This window comes from Orycteropus afer, unplaced genomic scaffold, assembly GCF_000298275.1.
Source record: "Orycteropus afer afer isolate SDZICR_OR568_19922 unplaced genomic scaffold, OryAfe1.0 scaffold00095, whole genome shotgun sequence".
NCBI classification, from domain to species: domain Eukaryota; kingdom Metazoa; phylum Chordata; class Mammalia; order Tubulidentata; family Orycteropodidae; genus Orycteropus; species Orycteropus afer.
The window spans coordinates 2819394-2826914 of NW_006921682.1; positions in this window are offsets into that span (position 1 = coordinate 2819394).

A 7521-nucleotide genomic window follows, 5' to 3' on the forward strand; every position below is an offset into this window, starting at 1 on the left:
CAATCCTGTGCTTTGGGCGTGCCTGGCTTCTATCTCCTCACCTGGACCCTTGTGGCTGACTGTTCCTCTGTCTGAGTTCTTGGCTATTCTTAGGTCCTTGGAATCTGAATGAAAATGCTGTTACTTTAAAATCCAAAATGGCTGCCACTTGTAAAGATTCAATATGTCTGTGCTCTTTGTCACTTTAAATATCCAAAATGGCTGTTTCTTGTAAACATTTAAAATGGCCATACCTCAGTCAATTTAATATCCAAAATGGTTGCCGCATGTAAACAATCAACATGGCTGCACCCTCCGGACAGCAGAAAGTCCAGAGCTCAGGTTGTCTCCCTCCTTGCTGTTTCCCTTCCTAGTCACAGGCCACCAGCACAGTCATCCCTGTAGTCCTTGGTGACCAGGGCCAATCTTTAGATCAATTCTCAGGTCCCAACACCACTTGCATATATTCAAACTGTTGGTCCTGTCAGAGTAGCTGACGGTTCACTGCTTCAACTGTCTCCATACTCACTGTTTTCATTCAGGTTTTTCCAACAGTTGGTGCCCCATCCACTTCTGTGTACTTCCTTTCAAAGCTCAGGGGTCCAGGATTATCTTCTATATCTCTGTCATTTGGTTTCTTTTTTTTGTTGAGCAGAGTCTGTGTGGCTTGTCTGCCTATTCCTCCATCTTACTGGACGTCTAATTCCAACTTTTTAAAGAAGTACCATACTGCTTTCCACAGTGGTTGTATCATTTTACAGTCCCACAAGCAATGTATGAGAGTCCCAATTAATTCACATCCTTGCCAGCATTTGTTATTTTCTGTCTTGTTGAACTTTGCTAATAGTGCTGGGGCAAGATGGTATCTCGTTGTTTTGATTTACATCTCTCTAATGGCTAGTGATCGTGAGCATTTCTTCATATGTTTGTTGGCTGCCTGAATATCCTCTATGGTGAATGTCTATTCGTGTCTTCTGTCTATTTTTTAAATTGGCTTGTTAATCTTTTTGTTGTTGAGGTGTTGGAGTTTTCTATAAATTCTAGAGAAAAATCTCTTGTCAGAAATGCCATTGCCAATTTTTTTTTGCCAGTCTGTATGTCCTCTTTTGACTCTTTTGGAGAAGTCTTTGGAAGCACATAAAAATTTAAGTTTTAGAAGGTCCCATTCACCTAGTTTATCTTCTGCTGTTTGTGCATTATGGGTTATGTGTGATAGTCTATTTATGCATATATTAAACTAAAACCAAAAAACCAAACTCACTGCCGTCAATTCAGATCTGACTCATAGCAACCCCTCCTTGGGTTTCTGAGGCGGTATCTCTAAGGAAATAGATTGCCCGATCTTTCTTCCCTGGAGTGGCTGATGGCCTTGAATGCCAGCCAGCCTTCTGGTTAGCAGTCAAATGCCTAGGTGCTATGCTACCAGAGCTCCTGTTGTTGTTGTTGTTATGTGCCATTGAGTCATATCTGACTCATAGTGACCCCTCCTTGGGTTTCTGAGGTGATACCACTATGGAAGTAGATTTCCCAACCTTCCTTCCTAGGAGTTGCTGGTGGGTTTGAACCACTAGCCTTCTGGTTAGCAGTCATGTGCCTTAGGCACTACACTACCAAAGCTCATATCAGAGCTCCTATGCCATATATTGCTGTTGTTGCTGTTGTTATGTGCCATTGAGTAGGACCTGATTCATAGTGATCCCTCCTTGGGTTTCCAAGGTGGTGTCACTAAAGAAGTAGATTGCACAACCTTCCTTTTGAGTAATGGCTGGTGGGTTTGAACTACCAGCCTTCTGGTTACCAGCCAAGTGCCTTAGGCACTATGCTACCAGAGCTCCTATGCCATATATATGCCATATATCAGGGCCCTTAAATTTGCTCCTCAATTTTCCTTGAGGAACTGTATAATTTTAGGCTTCCCATTGAACTCTTTGATCCATCTTGAGTTAGTTTTCGTGTATGGTGTGAAGTATAGATCTTGCTTCATTTTTCTGAAGATGAATATCCAGTTTTCCCAGCACAGTTTGTTAAACAGATAATCTCTTCTGTCTTTAATGGATTTTGGCCCTTTGTCAAAGATCAGCTGACCATAGGTTGATGGACCTACTTCTGGGTTCTCAATTCTATTCCATTGGTCTATGTGTCTGTCACTGAACCAATACCAGGCAGTTTTGACTACTGTGACTGTATAGTAGATTTTGAGATCTGGCAGTATGAGACCTCTTACTTTGTTTTTCTTTTTAATATTGCTTTGGTTATTTGAGATCTCTTTCCTTTCTATATAAAATTAGTGATTGGTTTTTCCACATCCTTAAAGAATGCTAATGGATCTGGATTGGGATTGCATTGAATGTATAGATTGCTTTGGGTAGAACTGACATTTTCACAATGTTCAATCTTTTTATCCATGAGCATGGAAAGTTCTTCCATTTATGTCGATCTCTTATGGCTTCTTGAAGTAGTCTTTTATAGTTTTCTTTGTACAGTTCTTCTGTGTCCCTGGAAAGATTTATTCCCAAGTATTTTAGTTTTTGGTAGCTATTGTAAATGGAACTCTGGTAGTGTAGTGCCTAAGACACTTGACTGCTAACTAGAAGGCCGGAGGTTCAAACCCACCAGCCACTCCTCGGAAGGAAGATGGGGCAATCTACTTCTGTAGTGATACTGCCTTGGAAACCCAAGGAGGGGTCACTATGAGTTGGGTCCAGCTCGATGGCACAAGACAACAACAAAACATTGTAAATGGTACCGATTTCCTGATTTCTTTTTCAGCAATCTCTTTGCTGGTGCAGAGGAATCCAACTGATTTTTGGATGTTGATCTTGTATCCTGCCATGATGCTAAATCTCTCAATTAGTTTCAGTAGATTTTTGACTAACTCTGTTGGGTTTTGTAGATATAAGATCATATCATCAGCAAATAGAGATAGTTTGACCTCTTCCTTACCAATTTCTATGTCTTTGATTTCCCTTTCTTGCCTTATCACCCTGGCTAGGACTTCCAATACAATGTTGAATAGAAGTGGTGATAGAGGGCATTCTTGTCTGGTTCCTGTTCATAGGGGGAATGGTTTCAGTCTCTCTCCATTGAGAAGAATGTTGGCTGTGGGTTTTTCATTGATACCCTTTATTATGTTGAGGAATGTCCCTTCTATTACTATTTTGCTGAGAGTTTTGATCAGGAATGGGTGTTGGATTTTATCAAATGCCTTTTCATCATCGATTGATATGATCATGTCATTCTTTTTCTTTGTTTTATTTATGTGGTAGAAGACATTGACTGTTTTCTAATGTTGAACCATCCTTGCATACTTGATATGAACCCTACTTGGTCATAATGAATTAATTTCTTGATATGCTTTTGGAGTCTATTGGGTAGGATTTTCTTGAAAATGTTGTATCTATATTCATGAGAGATATTGGTCTGTAGTTTTCTTGTTAAGTGATTTCTTTGCCTGGTTTTGCTCTCAAGGTTATGCTTGCTTCATAAAATGAGTTAGGGAGGATCCCATCCTTTTCTATGTTGGAATAGCTTGGGTAGGATTGGTGTCAGTTTTTCTCTGCATGTTTGGTACAGTTCTCTGCTGAAACCCTCTGGGCCAGGACTTTTTTTGTTGGTAATTTTTATGACCTGTTAATTTTCTTCTTTTGTTATGGATCTGTTCAAATTTTCCACATCCATCTGTGTTAGTTTAGGTAAGTGGTGTGATTCTAGAAATCTGTCCATTTCTTCCAGATTTTCAAATTTGTTGGAGTACAGTTCTTCATAGCATCTGATATTATCATTCAAAATGGCTATGCCTTCCAGACAGCCAAAATTCCATAGCTTGGCCTATCTCTCTCCTTGCTGCTTCCCCTTTTATTCACCGGGTACCAGTGCCATCCTTTGTGCAGCCCCTGGCTGGCAGAGCCCATTTTTAGGTTAATTCTTAGGCCCTAACACCACTTGGCAAAATCCAAGCTGTCCATGCTATCAGGATTGCTGACAGACTGCACCTCCGTATGTCTCCTTGTTTGGTGTTTTCATGCAAGTTCTTCTACTAGTTGGAGTTTAGTCCACTTCTGTATCCTTCCTTTCAAACTCAGGGCTCCAGGATTATCTTCTGTATCTGTCTTAATTGGTTCCCCTTTTCTTTGTTGAGGAGGGTCTATGTAGTTTGTCTGCCTATCCCTCCATTTTAAACCAGAATTCCTGAACCACTGACCTTTTGGTTAGTATCTGAATGCCTTAATCACAGTGCTACCAGAGCTCCTTTGAGGATGTACAGGCTGCCTCAATCCCTTCCTTTTGCTTGACTATACATAGCTCATTCTTGAGCTATATTTGTATACTTTTCTCCTCTTTTTTCTTTATTTCATATTTTTTAAATTTTCCTTTTTTGTTCCTTTTTTTTTTTTTTTTTTTTTTTTTTTTGTGATTTGGGTGAAAGTTTACAGAGCAAATTCATTCTCCATACAGTAGTTCATACACATTTTGTCTCATGACATTGACTGCAATTCTCCACAATGTAACAGCTTTCTTCCCACTTCCTCCCTGTAGTTACTCTTCCTGGTGTCCTTCCCTCCCATGCACTCTCCCCCTCACCTCTGCAGCCGTCTCCTTGTGCATACACTGCCCTTCTGTTGTCCCATGATAGATCTCTCCAAGTAGTGTATCTACAAAATGTAAATATTCAGCACATATGTCTTTCTTTCATTTGGCTGGGAGCCACAGGAGTGAGTTCAATTCCAGACCTGAAACATAGCTAGGGACCAGTGTCTCAAGGATCTCACCAGGCTCTATCAGACCAACAAATCTGGCCATTTTTTGTTTGTTTGTTTGTTTATGATTTTGAGTTTTGTTCCACATTGTTCTCTCAATCTATCCAGGATGCCCTGCGTTGATCCCCCTCCAAGTGGTTGACAATTGTAGCTGGGCACCATCTAATTCTTCTAGTTTCATGGTCATATAGGCTGAGGATCTCATGGTCTACCAGTTCCTTGGATTAATTGTTTCCATGTGTCTTTAGTTTTCTTCACTCTTCTTTGTTGAGCTATATATGTATTATTAAGGGGTATATTTAGCTCCTGAAACCTCTTGGCAATTTTATAGGGAGAAGATTTTAAAGGAGGATATTGTTGTGAGGTGGCTTGGAATTTTGGAGCCCTGAAAGTGGCAATACAAGTGAGCAAGCACTGAATGCAACAACATGTCAAAGTACTAATACTAAGAGAAGGAGAATCATAACAAACAGTGATTTTAATTACCCTAGGTTGAGAAGCCAGGACATGAACCAATTAAGATCCTCTCCAAAGATGGGAGTGCATTCTTGTTGAATGGTTGCTTGGTCCTGCTGCAACTTATGGATGGTTGGGTGGATAGTTATTAGTCCCATTCTGTTTGCCCTGATTCATTGATCAAAGAGCAACAGGTGGCACTAATATATACACAGACTCCTCCATGTGCTGCCTATATGAGATCTGAAGCAGCTTGATTTTGGACCAACACAGTTTGGATAGAGCAAATTTCAGTTTGTAGGGCAGAAGTTACATCAGAGGTAGAGATTGCTACAGCTTCTAAAGAAACACAAACATTTTGAATAAATTGGTACAAAAGATACAAATCATCATAATTCTCCCCAACACCCATCATGGGAAGTAGTATTCGCTGGGCTTTCTTCCATGCACTCCAAGTTAGGTCAGGTGGGCTACACTGTTACTGGTAGCTAATTCAAGTAGAGTTTAACACTTCTTTTAAAGGGGTGACATGCACACCTCATGCCCATACCTATCCAGAGTGCGGAATGTTTAGCTGACCAGGTCTGGAAGGCTGTGTGTTCACATTTCAAGTACAGACTTGGGTGCTGAAGGGGGAAAAATGGGAAAACTTAAAAATAGCTTGTGAAATGCTTCGGTAGTTAAAGGAATCCCTTCTTTGTCAGACATGACTTTAACTGGAGTATATGTACTGCACAGAAAAGAATTGGTTGATGTTCAACCATTTTAGGAGGTAGCACATGATCAAGAACCTATGGTACTGAAGGAAGAAGGCCAAGTTGGACTGAAGGAACTGGTGAAAAACAAGTCTTCAGGAGTTGATGGAATACCCATTGGGGTGTTTCAACAAAGGAATGCAGCACTGGAGGTGCTCACTTGTTTATGCCAAAAAATTCATAAGATAGCTACCTAGAAAACTGACTGGATGAGATCTATATTTGTACCCATTCCAAAGAAAGGTGAACCAACAGAGTGCAAAACTTATCAAACAATATCAAATAAATATTATAAAAAAATCACACACAAGTAAAATTTTGCTAAAGATAAATAAAAAATGTTGTAGAAGTACATTGACAGGGAAGTGCTAGAAATTCAAGCCAGATTCCGAAGAGGATGTGGAATGAGGAATATCATTGCTGATGTCAGATGGATCTTGGCTGAAAGCAAAGAACACCAGGAAGATGTTATATTGACTATGCAAAGACATTTGGCTGTGTGGATAATAAAAAATTATAGATAACGTTATGAAGAATGGATATTCCAGAACACTCAATTGTGCTCATGAAGAACTTGTACATAGACCGAGAGGCTATCATTTGACAGAACAAGGGAATACCACGTGGTTTAAATCAGGAATGTGTGCATCAGGGTTGTATCCATACTTACTCAATCTGTATGATTAGAAAATAATCCAAGAAGTTGGACTTTATGAAGAAGAATGTGACAACAGGAATTGAGAAAGTCTAATTAACAGCCTGCAAAATATAGATGACATAGCCATGCTTACTGAAGTGAAGATGTCTTGCAGCATTTACTGATGAAGATCAAAGACTACAGACTTCAGTATGGATTACATGTCAACATAAAATAAAAAGCCTTACAACAGGACCAATAAGCAACATCATGATAAATGGAGAAAAGATTGAAGTTGTGAGGGATTTAATTTTACTTGGATCCACAAGCAACTCCCACGGAAGTATCAGTCAAGACATCACATGTGGTATTGCACTGGGAATATCTGCTGCAAAAGATCTCTATAAAGCATTAAGGAGCAAAAAATCACTTAGAAGACTAAAGTTTGTCTGGCCTGAGCCATGGTAATTTCAATTGTCTCATATGCATGTGAAAGCTGGACAATGAGTAAGGCAGACCACAGCAGAACTGATGCATTTAAATTGTGGTATTGGTGAAGAATACTGGAAATACCATGGACTACCACAAGAAGAAAAAAATCTGTCTTGGAAGAAGTACAGCTAGAATGTTCCTTAGAAGTGAGAATGGGCAGACTTCATCTCACATACTTCGGTCATGTTGCCAGAAGGGACCAGTCCATGGAGAAAGATATCATGCTTGGTAAAGTAGACGGTCAGCAAAAAAGGTCAGCATAGGAAAGATTGCGAGGATAGCACAGGACTGGGCAGTGTTTTGTTCTGTTGTACATAGGAAAGCTATGAGTTGGAGCTGACTTGATAGCACCTAATAACATCCAGTTAAAAGACAGGAAGCCAGACAGAGGAACAATCAGCCACAGGAACCCAGGTGGGGGGGATACGAGAGGTCTCCAACAGCA